Raw genomic sequence first — 15266 nt, 5'->3', positions numbered from 1 at the left:
GACATTTTATTTATATTTGGGATTGAGCTTGGTAAGTCTTGAACCTATGTGGTGATTATACTTGAAGATAAATGCATCCAATGTCATATGGTGTAATGTATGAAATATCAAAGTAGGGCTTGGTATGAGATTGAACCGAAATGCCTAAGGAATTATAGCAAAGTTTGGGTATGGATGGAGGATTTTAATCCCGCATTATTTATTTTCTCTTATGATATATTATTACTGAACGGCAATGTAATGCTTATGACTTCTTGAGTTATATACTCACTCGGTGTTTGCTTGTCACCTACTTTAGGTTTCTTGGACTCGTCTTTTTGCGTTTCGGGATCACATCGAAGTCATCACACCGCTAGCAACTTTTGGTATCTTCTTTTTAGTCGGTCTAGGAGAACATTTCGCATGTATAGGCTAATATGTTTTGTTGAAATTTGGTATGTAAACTTTTAGCCATGCGAAAATGGCATAAATGTTCGGTTGGATTTGGTTCTATAATGTTAGGTCGCAAGTCTTGGTAATTGATTTTTATGCCATATGTCATGGTTGATTATTTTGGTGTTAAAATTCATGATATGGCAATAGTGTAGTAGGGAGATGTTTGACAATGATTAGCCTTTGGCATGGCTAGTCATGATCATAATTTGTGATATGTATGATGAATTACTAGTTAGATCAAGGAGAAATCACGAAATAGGCATAGTTGCTTTAGTAACAGATGCTGGCAGCAGCAGTGACGTGGGATTGAAAAATCACTAAAAATAGTAGGAATGGAATTAAATAATGAATAAATTATGTAATCTAAGCTCGATGAGTCTATTTTGATATATAAGAAATAAAACGACCATATGAGCTGTATGTTAGGAGATAATTAAACTCTTGTGAAACAGGGCCAGAGCGATTTCTGGATCCCCTGTCCCGACCTTAGAAATTCACCCTAAATTAATCAGAGACAATTAGAAGTCATGCTTTATATGTATAGATTCCCTTTTGAGTCTAGTTTCATTAGAAACCAACGGCATAAGTATTGGAACTCTGTAAAGGGAGATATCTAAGTCGTAATGCACAAGGGTCAGAGTAGTCGAACCCAGGAACAGGGACGATTTTAACCAATAAACTGTACCAATTGGCCCGCCAAAAATTCTACAAAAATTATACCATATAGATATCTGAGTCTAGTTTCGGGGAAAATTTACGGAACTGAATTTCGAGTTTCAGAACTCAAGATATGATTTTTAATGCGACTCGACGCAGATTGGCGCTTTGTCCGGGAAATTTCTAATAAGTGGTTTGAAGTCCATTAACACCTCGTGTTCGACTCGTGACGGTCTCGGGTTCGGGTGATACAATTTAATTGGTATCAGAGCTATGGTTTAGTCGGTTTTAGGACTACCATAGCACTTATGAGTCTAGCTATACATGCCTTAATGTTAATGTTTAAATGTGTGGTGACTTCTGACGGTTAAAATTTTTGTTTTGATTAGTAAATGGATCCCGTAGAGAGAACCTTGGCGGATGACGTTGAAAGTGTAGCGGCTGCTCTCTGCACAAGGGACGCCACTGTTGAACCTCGGTCATCTGCGAATAATCAAGGTGAGGGGCTAAACAAGCCTTCTTTACAATGATGAATGAGTGGGTCGCGAATATGCCCGAACCAATCCTATTGTCCAACAATTCCGAATTTGAATAATCCACCCCAAGAGCCCGTAATGCCATCGCCATCGATCCCGTGAGGCCGAGTAAGCCACCAGAGACTTGATTAGGAAGCGGGGCTGAGGAGTTCAGGCCATAGTTACCGATGATGCCGAAAGGGCCGAAGTTCTGGCTTGATAACACCGTTCGGGTGTTTGATGAACTGTCATACACACCCGATGAATGTCTAAAGTGTGCTATATCCTTGTTGCGGGACTCAGCCTACGATTGGTGGAGGACCTTGATTTCTATAGTCCCAAACGAACGAGTTACTTGGGATTTCTTTCAAACGGAATTTCGAAAGAAGTACATTAGTCAACGGTTCATCGATCAAAAACGTAAGGAATTCTTGGAACTCAAGCAAGGCCTATGACAGTATCTGAATATGAACATGAGTTCGTAAGACTCAGTCGGTATGCCCGGGAGTGTGTGGCCGATGAGGTTGCTATGTGCAAAAGATTTGAAGAAGGATTGAATGAAGATTTAAAGCTACTAGTGGGTATTTTGGAGATAAAGGAGTTCGTAACACTAGTCGAACGAGCCTGCAAGGCGGAAGAACTTGGAAAGGAGAAGAAGAAGGCTGAATTTGAAGCTAGAGACTATCGTAAAAGATCGACGGGTAAAGCTCCGTTCTCGGCTGTAAAGAAGTTCAGGGAGGACACTAGTAAGTCGAGGACGACTGTGGGAATTTCCATCAGAGCACGACCATCGATGGACTCCCGAGCTACTTCGGTAGCTAGTGTGGGCAATAATCGTCAAGAGAAACCTGAATGCCCCCAATGTGGAAGACGACACCTAGGTGAATGTTGGGGTAAGTCTACTAACAGGGCTCATTACGGATGCGGTTCAAGGACCACTTCATTAGAGATTGCACGAGCTTGATGAGAAGAATAAGATGCAAGGTGTAAGACCTAGTGGAGTGACACTAGAGGTAGACCACCGAGAATTTTAGGAGGTAGGGGTGGTAGTCGAGAGGGCCTCGATACTACTGTTCGAGCCGAGACCAGACTCTGCTAGAGCATATGCCATTCGCGCACGAGAGGAGGCATCCTCCCCTGACGTCATCACCGGTACTTTCACTCTCTTTGATACTAATGTGATTGCATTGATTGACCCTGGCTCTACTCATTCATATGTATGTGAAACCTTAGCATCCAAAGAAGACTCTACCGTTGAGTCTCTCGAGTTCGTAATTCGAGTGTCAAACCCTTTGGGTCAATACGTACTTATTGATAAAGTGTGTAAGAGATGCCTCTAATAATCCGAGAATCTTGTTTTCCGCCGATTTGATGCTTTTACCGCTTGACGAATTTGATGTCATTCTTGGTATGGATTGGTTAATCAGTACATGATGCAAGGGTGAACCGCAAAAGAAAAACCATCGATTTGAGGAGTGCACATGATGAGGTAGTCCGAGTTGAGTCTACCGATTTGAAGGGGTGCCATGATAATATCTTCATTGACCGCCCAGAGATATGTGAAAAAGGGGTGTGAAACATACCTTGCGTATGTATTTGATAGCAAAGAGATGGAAAAGGAACTTGAATCGCATCAGTGGTTTGTGAGTATGCGATGTTTTTCCGAGGAGTTACCGGGTTGCCACCGGCTCGAGAGGTGGAATTGCATCGAGATTGTACCGGTACCACGCCAATCTCAATAGCCCCGTATCGTATGGCATTAACGGAATTGAAGGAATTGAAAGTTCAATTGCAAGAATTGATGGATAGAGGTTTCGCCGACCGAAGTTTTTCTCCATGGGGCGCACCGTATTGTTTGTGAAAAGAAGGATGGAACCATGAGATTGTGCATCGACTATCGCCGCTTTAATAAAGTGACCATAAAGAATAAATACCGCTGCCACGTATTGATGATTTGTTTGATCAATTAAAGGGAGCCTCAGATTTTCCAAGATAGATTTGGGATCCGGTTATTATCGCTTGAGGGCTCGAGACTCGGACATACCCAAAACCGCTTTTAGAACGAGGTACGATCACTACGAATTCTTAGTGATGCCGCTTGGGCTCACTAATGCCCTCGCGGTATTTATGGATTTAATGAATCGAGTATTCAGCCATACTTGGATCGATTTGTGGTTGTGTTTATTGATGATGTTTTAGTTTACTCACAAGGTGAAGCCGAACACGCCGAGCATTTGAGGTTAGTATTACGATTTTATGAGACAAGAAGTTATATGCAAAATTCAAGAATGTGAATTTTGGTTGAAAGAGGTTAGCTTTTGGGGCACATGGTGTCCGTGACGGTGTTAGAGTGGATCCGAACAAAATTTCGCTATACTCGATTGGAAACCTCCGAGGAATGTTACCAAGTTAGGAGCTTTTGGGACTTGCGGATACTACCGACGGTTTGTAAGGGTTTCTCGATGATAGCTGCACCGTTGATGAAACTACTCCAAAAGATGTTGAGTTTGAATGGACGTAAACCGTCGAAGAGTTTCGATCGACTAAAGACTGCTTAACCGAAGCTCCAGTGCTAGTACAACCGAGTCCGCAAAGAGTTTGTCATTTATAGTGATGCATCCTTACTTGGGCTAGGTTGTGTGTTGATGCAAGAAGGTCGAGTTGTGGCTTACGCGTCGAGACAATTAAAGCCGCATGAGAGAAACTATCTGACCCATGATCTTGAATTGGCGGCCATAGTGTTCGCCCTGAAAATATGGCGGCATTACTTGTTTGGGGAAAGGTGTCATATTTATTCGGGCCACAAAAGTCTTAAATATTTGATGACTCAAAGAGATCTAATTCTGCGACAAAGACGTTGGCTTGAGTTGTTGAAAGACTATGAACTTGTTATTGATTATCACCCGGGAAAGGCTAACATGGTTGCCGATGCTTTAAGTTGGAAAGCACTGTTTGCTTTGAGAGCGGTGAATGCTCACTTGTCCGTCTCACCCGATGGGGTGCTAGTAGCTGAATTAGAGGCCAAACCATTATTGATTCGTCAAATACTTGAATCCCGAAAGTCGACGCCGAATTGGTCACTAAACGAAATGAATGTGCTTCAATGAGGAATCGAGTTTGGATTGACGACAATGATTGGTTGACGTTCGAGAGTCGATTATGTGTTCCAAGAAATTGAAACTTATTTTGATGATTTTGGACGAGGCTCACGAGAGTCGAATGTCACCACCTGTGTAGTACTAAAATGTACAATGACCTGAAACGTCAATTTTGGTGGCCCGGTATGAAACGAGACATTTCTAAATTTGTTTCAAGGTGTTTGATATGCCAACAAGTAAAGGCGGAACATCAAGTGCCGTCGGGATTACTTCAGCCGACGAAGTGGGATCGGGTAACGATGGATTTTGTATCTGGATTGCCATTCTCATCAAGCAAGAAAGATGCAATTTGGGTTATTGTTGATAGATTGACCAAGTCTGCTCATTTTATCCCCGTCTGCATGATTTTTCGCCGATAAATTGGCGTAATTATACATCTCCCAAATTGTTCGATTGCATGGGGTACCTATTTCTATCGTGTCGGATAGAGACCCAAGATTTACATCGCGATTTTGGAAAAAGTTACAAGAAGCGTTGGGTACTAAGATGCATTTAGCACCGCATTTCATCCCCAGATCGATGGCCAATCTGAACGAATAATTCGAGATACTCGAGGATATGTTAAAATGTTGCGTCTTAGAGTTTTGTGGTTCATGGAAAGATATTTGCCTTTGATTGAATTCGCTTACAACAATAGCTTTCAATCAAGCATTAAGATGGCACCTTACGAGGCCTTATACGGTCGTAAATGCCGCACCCATTATTTTGGACCGAACTTAGTGAAAGTAAAATTTTGGGGTTGATTTGATTAAGGATGCCGAGCGAAAGTTTGAGTAATTCGTGAAAGTTTGAAAGCCGCTTCAGATCGTCAAAATTGTGATGCGATTCGAAAAGAAAAGACATTGAATATCAGGTTGGAGACAAAGTATTTCTCAAGGTTTCACCCTGGAAGAAGGTGCTTAGATTTGGTCGTAAGGGCAAACTAAGTCCGAGGTTCATCGGTCCGTATGAAGTATCCGAACGAGTTGGACCAGTTGCATACCGATTAATTTTGCCCCCTGAGCTTGAAAAGATTCACAACGTTTTCCATGTCTCGATGCTTCGACGATATAGGTCCGACCCGTCGCACGTAATCACTCCATCTGAGATCGAGATTCAGCCTAACTTGAGTTATGAAGAAGAACCGGTTCGCCTTTTGATGCGTGAAGTAAAAGAGTTGCGAAATAAGAAAATCCCATTAGTGAAGGTGTTATGGCATAAACACGGAATTGAAGAAGCCACTTGGGAACTTGAGGACTTTATGAAGGATCGATATCCAAAATTATTCACCGGTAAGATTTTCGGGGACGAAAATTTCTTATGTGGGGGAGAGTTGTGACAACCCTAATTAGACCCTGGTCGGAATGTGGTTTCGAGACCACATTACCGAGCCAAAAATTTATTTTTGTGTTTTAATTACATAAATTTTTGTGTGACAGTGAATATATGAGAAATTAAATGCTTAATATTAGCTTTAGGAATGTAAATTAATTCAAAAAGGACCTAGTTGACGAAGTTAGAAAAGATGATAGATGAATTATAAGGAGTAATTAATAATAGGGAGAGGCAGCATGGCTTTCCATGTCAAATTACCCATAAAATACATGGTGGCCGGCCAAGGAGTGATGATGCTCCACTCATTCTAATTTAATATGTTTTTTTCTTAGTTAACAAATGATGGGAATAATAATAGGAAAGTGAACAAAAAAGAAGGGGTGTTCATACTTGCCATCTCTTAGCCGAAAAACCAAGAAAAGAAAGGAGAAAAATTTTGAAGAAGTTCGCCATTGCTTGTATCTAGGAGGAGTGTTTGATGTTGTGGCATGAAAATGAGGGAGTTTGAATGCTTAATAAGGAGGGAAGAAGGAGTGTTCATGTTTTCTTTCTTTTGCAATTGTCGTAACTAGAGGAAGAAGAGGAAGCAAGATTCGGCCAAGGTGGTCCTTAGATCAAGGTATGTTCAATGATATTTTTGGAAGTTTACACAACCTTTGGGTGATGAGTCTAAATTCTATCTATCCCATGGTTGGATTTGGGGTTGTCGGAGAGTTAGGCTTTGACTAAGAAGCTTAAAAATTTTAGTTGATACCTTGATGCTATTAACATGTTAGTTATATGTATGTGTTAAATTGCTTGTTATGTTAGCATGAAAGTTGAAGTTGTTAAGTCACTTTGTTGGAGTTGCTGAATTTAGGACTAAGAAGAGAATGAGTATTCGGCTAACATGGTTGAAAGGTGGATGTGCCAATTTTTTTTTAGACTTAGACTATGAGAATGGCTATAATGGGCATTAAGATGTGGAACTTAAGAAATGTAGTTATATGTGGATTTACATGATGTTACAAATAGATGTGAAAATATGCTAGATTAGGAAAATTCGATCAAGTGTTCATGAGATGAAATTAGATGTTTAAATGATGTTATAGTTGACATTGTACATACATTCGGCCATCTAATTGAGTATGAAGGTGGTGTTAAATCTAATTGTGATGCCCATTCGGAAGTGTATATATATATATATATATACATAAGTATGCCCATTCGTGAGGTTACCTTTGATTATGTGTATAATCGACTAAATGGGTAATTAGTGAGGATGGTTGCCGAATATACTAACATACATATGCATGTGTAATTGGATTATAAATATTTAGCAAGGTGGTTAAACTAGTTGATTTATTGACTAAGCTCAAGGAGTTAAAGGAGGAGAATCAAGCAAAGGCAAAGAAAAGATCATCGAGTAGTCGAGTTGGAACCGTCTTACCCAACACAAGGTAAGTCATTAAGCATATATTTTGTATTAATTTAAATGATCATAAGGTCTATGTAATGATGCTGAATGGAATGATAAATATATATATATACATGTATGCATGGGGTGATGAAAGTATTGAATGAAAAGAAAAGAGGTGAGATGTATTGAGTTGTTGGTTTCGGCACTAAGAGTGCGGTGTAAACATTCATGATCATGAGATTGGCACTAAGTGTGCGGGTTCAAATTGTATAGCACTAAGTGTGCGAGTTTGATTATATAGCACTAAGTGTGCGAGTTCGACTATTAAGCACTAAGTGTGCGGGCTTATTATACATTCTCTAATAAATATACATGCTCTAAGTGTGCGGCCTTATCGAGTCAATCATGGACAATTAGTGTACGAGTAAACACCTTGAGCTCATGAGGAATAGACATTTTATTTATATTTGGGATTGAGCTTGGTAAGTCTTGAACCTATGTGGTGATTATACTTGAAGATAAATGCATCCAATGTCATATGGTGTAATGTATGAAATATCAAAGTAGGGCTTGGTATGAGATCGAACCGAAATGCCTAAGGAATTATAGCACGCTTTGGGTATGGATGGAGGATTTTAATCCGCATTATTTATTTTCTCTTATGATATATTATTACTGAACGGCAATGTAATGCTTATGACTTCTCGAGTTATATACTCACTCGGTGTTTGCTTGTCACCTACTTTAGGTTTCTTGGACTCGTCTTTTTGCGTGTTCGGGACTATCATCAAGTCATTACACCGCTAGCAACTTTTGGTATCTTCTTTTAGCCGGTCTAGGAGAACATTTCGCATGTATAGGCTAATATGTTTTGTTGAAATTTGGTATGTAAACTTTTAGCCATGCGAAAATGGCATAAATGTTCGGTTGGATTTGGTTCTATAATGTTAGGTCGCAAGTCTTGGTAATTCGATTTTTATGCCATATGTCATGGTTGATTATTTTTGGTGTTAAAATTCATGATATGACAATAGTGTAGTAGGGAGATGTTTGACAATGATTAGCCTTTGGCATGGCTAGTCATGATCATAATTTGTGATATGTATGATGAATTACTAGTTAGATCAAGGAGAAATCACGAAATAGGCATAGTTGCTTTAGTAACAGATGCTGGCAGCAGCAGTGACGTTAGATTGAAAAATCACTAAAAATAGTAGGAATGGAATTAAATAATGAATAAATTATGTAATCGAAGCTCGATGAGTCTATTTTCATATAGAAGAAACAAAACGACCATATGAGCTGTATGCTAGGAGATAATTAAACTCTTGTGGAACAGGGCCAGAGCGATTTCTGGATCCCCTGTCCCGAACTTATAAATTCACTCTAAATTAATCAGAGACAATTAGAAGTCATGCTTTATATGTCTAGATTCCCTTTTGAGTCTAGTTTCATTAGAAACCAACGGCATAAGTATTGGAGCTCTGTAAAGGGAGATATCTAAGTCGTAATGCACAAGGGTCAGAGTAGTCGAACCCAGGAACAGGGACGACTTTAACCAATAAACTGTACCAATTGGCCCGGCCAAAACTTCTACAAAAATTCTACCATATAGATATATGAGTCTAGTTCCAGGAAAAATTTACGGAACTGAATTTCAAGTTTTAGAACTCAGGATATGATTTTTTAATACGACTCGTACGCAGATTGGCAGCTTGTCTGGGAAATTTCTAATAAGTGGTTTGAAGTCTGTTAACACCTCGTGTTCGACTCCGGCGACGGTCTCGGGTTTGGGGTGTTACACATACAACCACAGTCAAGCAAATTAAAACGCAGTCATACATTCATAGTCAAATCAGTCAAATTCGAAGTCTAAGTCGGTCATTTACCCTCAAGGGCAAAATAGTCATTTTACCCTACAGGGGTATGTCGATCATTTTACACTACAACGGTATTTCGGTAATTTTACACTACAAGGGTATTTCGATAATTTTACAAATTGAGGGTGTTTCGATAATTTTACAAATCGAGGGCATTTTGGTAATTTTACAAATCGAGGGTATTTCGGTAATTTTACAAATTGAGGGTATTTAGGTAGTTTTACAAATCGAGGGTGTTTTGGTAATTTTAAAAATTGAGGATGTTTCAGTAATTTTACAAGTGGAGGGTGTTTTGATAATTTCACAAATCGAGGGTATTTCGGTAATTTTACAAATTGAGGGTATTTTAGTAATTTCACAATCGAGGGTATTTCGATAATTTTACAAATCGGGGGTATTTCGGTAATTTTATAAATCGAGGATGTTTCGATAATTTCACAAATCGGGGGTATTTCAGTAATTTTTCAAATCGAGGGTATTTCAGTAATTTCACAATCGAGGGTATTTCAGTAATTTTACAAATTGAGGGTATTTCAGTAATTTCACAATAGAGGATATTTTGATAATTTTACAAATCGAGGGTATTTCAGTAATTTCTCTTTATTATGGGTTTATTACTTACCTTGGCCCGATAACAAGTCCTCGTTAGCTAAAATGAACAGATACTATGCACCAGGTAGGATTCCAAAGAAGAGGAGGTGAGTCATTAAGGCCGCTTAAGTACCAAGCTCTCCGTAGATCCAATCCTAGACATGCATATACCCATTGCCACACCTTAACCTTATGACTCGTCAATGGTCGCGATTAATTAATTATTTAAGTTTTATGTCTACTTGAGTAGTTACCAAAAACTAGGTCCACAACCCCTTTACTAAACACTAATAGATCCACACTTATTCATTTGGCCCCTTTAGGCCCAATCTCGTTCACATGGCCCATCAGGCCCAGTCACATTCATATGTCCCATCAGGCCCAATCACATTCATATGGCCCATCAGACCCAATCACATTCATATGGCCCATCAGACCCAATCACATTCATATGGCCTATCAGGCCCAACTACTTCCCACCTAACAGTTAGATTTACACAAGCAGGCTCATGGGCCCATCGAGGTCCAGAACAGCCCCAACACACGAGAACGCTCGTGGTGGCTTTCAGCTTTTGTCGATTTCTAACAAAGAAGGGCGTGAATACACACCTGGTTATGAGAACGCGCTGAAGTCCACGATCACCAACCTTGGCACATCCTGCATTGGGTCTTAATCACCTTTTTTTCTTTTTCACCAACTCATCTGGTTCGCTCTATTTAAAGCCAGGTTCTCACCAATTCCCATGTTAGCTTCCCGATGTGGGATTACTTTCAACCATTAGGAAAATTCGTTATTTTCTTATGACCACCTCAACCACAGAGTTCCAGTCCAACTCCACCTCCTACACAGCTCAAATAGCGAAATAAATACTCCATCGCGCATCCCAAGACTTGAACCTTAGACCTCACAGTTACACAACACGCCACCTTGCCACTCCACCACATGCTCTTTCTGTGTCATATTTTATCCTCAATTAAATAAAGGCCTATAGGCCAAAGTCCAAGTTCCTTTAAAAGAAAAACCAAAATAAATTGCAAAAGCCAAGACTTGAACCCAGGCTCCCTTGCAACCTTAATGACGCCACAACCACTAGACCACAAGCTTCCTTGTGTCATTTATTTACCACAATAATTTAAAAGGCCTTCATCAAAGCACCCAGGGTTTTGTTCACTTATTACCAAAATTTTTGCTAAAGAACCCAAGATTTCTCCAACACTTCTCAGGGCCATTAACCACTAAAGCAGACATTTAATTGTGTCATTTCCTTGTACAATTAAATGTTTATATACAACCTCCTTACGGACCTATACTAAAGGCCCAATACTTTTAGGCCCAAATTCGGGGCGTTACATCGCTGTTGTAGAACAGGGTCTCCAGCTACTCTATAGAGGTCCCAATCTATGATTGTGCCTTGGCTATACCCTGTCTTCTTTACGTTTGCAAGAATCTCAGCTTTTAAGCACAAAATTATTATCGTAAAGGGGAAGTAAGCGGGGCCAGAATGTCTAGTGGCACAATTCCTCATATCTCGTAGGATGATTTTTCCCACATTAATGGTCTTTCTAGTTAAAATTGAATATAATAAGACCATTCACTCTAACGAGATTGTCCCATGCGAACTAGGCATAAGGCTGAAACGGATGAAATAGAACCTTACCTTTGCAAGTGGTGTCAAAGATTCTCTTCGACAAGTGTGGATTCCTTGCTTTGACACAGTCCACTTAGAACCTGGAACTATAAGTTCCTTAAGAATTTCTTGCAAATTTTTAGGTTCGATGTTGCTTACTAAAGAAGAATATTCATAGTTTTCTAAATCAGGTAATTCAAAGAACTCATTAATAGCATTTGAACTTATTGGTACCTTGATTCCGCAAACTGGAACTTCTGTCAAATCGCTTGAGGTTAAATTCACGTAGAATTTACAAACTAGTTCCTCATCCACACTAGGCCTCTTTTCACAAAATAATTCCCAATTAAGGGCTTCAGTAACTTGACGAATACGTGCCATAAAGTCTTTGTAGTTTCTCTCTTTCAATGTAAAGCCTTTCTCTAGATGCATCTGTTGATTTCTATCGTATCTTGCTTTGGCTTCTTCACAATGGAATTTGTTTTCTATTTCATCAATTTGGGCACAAGCACGAGTTCTATTGCAAGGCATGATTAACCACCCTTTTTATAAAAATCAGAACTCCTAAAAATAATTAGTAAACAAAAGAGGTCAATTTAAGGTGGGTTGAAAGATTTCAGGTAAAGGGCTTGGTGTAGGTGTGTGCCGCACAAGTGTCGGACAGTAAGCAGACTCGTCAAGTAGGAGCAAGAAACAACATAGCTTGGCGAGATGAGCTGCACGGGCAACAGGCCTCAAAGCTGAGTGGGCAATAGCTGAGGCGCGCGCACGCAGGAGCTGGACTAGATGCAGAGTCAAGGTGAGGGCTTGGTGAGTGGTGGAGCTGGTCGTGCGTAGGTGTTGGAGTAGGATGGAGCGTGCAGTGTAGAGCGCGATGGGGGCAGGAGTGCTCGGCGTGTGCAATGGAGCTAGGCTGCTAGGTGCTTGCTGGCCTAATGGCTGCTTGGCTAGGGGCTTGTGGCACTTTAAGGGTTCTGGTGTTTGGGATTTTTAGTGATGAATGAATGGAGAAGGTAGTATTTATAATGAAAGGAGTAGGACTTAAAGTAGAATTCTTAGAGAAATTTAATAATTAAAAACTCTAAGTTCTAATTCTAATCCAAGTTAACAACAATTAATAATTAAATATATGCATATTAAATTATTAATGCCATTAATTTATTTAAACAAAACTGAGATATGATTAAAACTAATCCTAATTCTATGCTAAATTGATAAAAATTAATATATAAATTATAATAGATATAATTATATATTAAAGATTATCATCTTATTATTATTAAAACTTATCAAATAAAATATGATGAAATTAACACTAATCCTAACTCTATGTAAAGTTGATAATAATTAATATATATTATAATGGATATAATTATATATTAATAATTATCATCTTTTTGAATTAAAACATTTTTCTAGAAGCCTTTTGAAAATATTTATAAAAAAGGCATCTAGTTTTTATTATTTACTAAAAGAGCAACCAAAATTTGAAACTTAGGTCAACATTGGCCTCTTTATTTGAAAAACTAAAAATTTATTTTTCTATTTAGGGAATTCCCAGGAAAAATTAGAGGGGTCACAAGTGGTCCCACTTAAGTTCCAATCTCCTAGACAGAATTGATTTAAGCATACTAATCTCGAAAATATACCCTAAATCATTTATTAAAAAGGAAAATAAGAAAATTTAAACATCTGATAGAATGAATGAAATTTGATTCTGTTTAGTCTTATCTCCCCAATAATATTTTAGACGCTAAGCATTAACTTGAAAATTGCCTCCCTGACCTTGGAGTTCAACAACTCCGTATGGATAGACGCGATGAATCGTAAATGGACCAGGCCAATGTGATTTTAGTTTACCTAGAAAGAACTTTAATCTGAAATTAAATAACAAGACTTGATGACCTGCTTCAAAATCTCGAACTCGAATGTGCTTGTGATACCATTTCTTAAGTCTCTCCTTAAGTAGTTTGGCATTTTCATACGAGAACGTTCGGAATTCCTCTAGCCCATTGAGTTGGAGCATCCGTTTCTCTTAAGTAAGCTTAAGATCCAAGTTGAGTTGTCGAAGGGCCCAATAAACTTTGTGTTCTAACTCCAAGGGCAGATGACAAGCTTTCCCAAAGACCAACCTGTAGGGTGACATCCATAAAGGTGTCTTGTATGCTGTCCTGTAAGCCCATAAAGCATCATCCAGTCTTTTGGACCAATCTCGACAGTTCGGACAAACTACCTTCTCAAGTATGCCTTTGATCTTCTTATTTGCCAGTTCAGCTTGCCCATTCATCTGCGGATGGTAAGTTGTAGCGACCTTGTGTTTCACTCCATGTTTATCTAACAACCATTTTAACCACTTGTTCATAAAATGGGACCCTTCATCACTGATAATAGCTTTTGGGGTTCCAAACCTTGTGAAGACATGTTTTTGCAAAATCTTTATTACAACCCTAGCATCGTTTGTTGGATAAGCTTCAGCCTCGACCCATTTAGCCACGTAGTTTATAGCTACCAAGATGTACTTGTGACCAAAAGACGGAGGGAAAGGACCGAGGAAGTCAATGCCCCAAACATCAAATAATTCTACCTCAATGATGTTTGTTTGAGGCATCTCATTTCTACTGGTGACATTTCCAACCCTTTGACATCGATCACAACTCTTTATGTAAGCGTATGCGTCCTTGAATAGTGTTAGCCAAAAGAATCCGGCTTGCAATACTTTGGCCACAGTACGAGTACCTCCAAAGTGTCCCCCACTTGGAGCTGAGTGATAATGGTATAGAATCTTTTGTACTTCATCTTCTGCCACACATCTTCTGATCATTTGATCTACACACTTTTTGAACAAGTATGGTTCTTCCAAGAAATAGTACTTCACATCGTGAATAAACTTTTTCCTTTGATGATACGTCTTATCAATCGACAACAAGCCACAAGCTAAATAGTTAGCAATATTAGCAAACCAAGGGGTATTATCGACATGATCTACCTTTAGTATGTGTTCATCCAGAAATGTTTCTTGAATTGGTATAAGAGGAGAGTTCCCTTCTTGTGGCTCCAATCTGGACAAGTTATCTGCTACTTAATTTTCCACTCCCTTTCGATCTTCAATTTCTAGATCGAACTCTTGAAGTAGAAGTATGCATCAGGTCAACCTCGGCTTAGCATCTTTCTTAGAGAGTAAGTACTTAATTGTCGAGTGGCCCGTATAGACAGTCACTTTGGTACCTATAAGATAGGATTGAAACTTGTCAAAAGCAAACACAATAGCAAGTAACTCTTTTTCTATTGTCGTATAATTCAGTTGAGCTCCTGTCAAAGTTTGACTTGTGTAGTAAATTGGATGAAAAACTTTTCTCCTTCAATGGCCTTTAACGGCTCCTATCGCAAAGTCACTTGCGTCACACATCAAATCGAATGGCAGCTCCCAGTCTGGTGTGACTATTATAGGTGTCGTAACTAATTGACTCTTCAAATCTTTGGAAGCCTTTAAGCATTACTCATAAAAATTGAACGTCGAGTCCTTCTCCAATAATTTGCATAGTTCAATAATTTTGGAGAAGTCCTTAATGAATCTTCGATAAAAACTGGTGTGGCCCAAAAAGCTCCTAACACCTTTTACAGATGTTGGAGGTGGGAGTTTCTCAATAACATCTACCTTTGCTTTATCCAATTCGATTCCATGTCTCGTT

Source organism: Gossypium arboreum, chromosome 12 (assembly GCF_025698485.1).
Source record: "Gossypium arboreum isolate Shixiya-1 chromosome 12, ASM2569848v2, whole genome shotgun sequence".
NCBI lineage: Eukaryota > Viridiplantae > Streptophyta > Magnoliopsida > Malvales > Malvaceae > Gossypium > Gossypium arboreum.
This window is presented reverse-complemented; position numbering follows the sequence as displayed.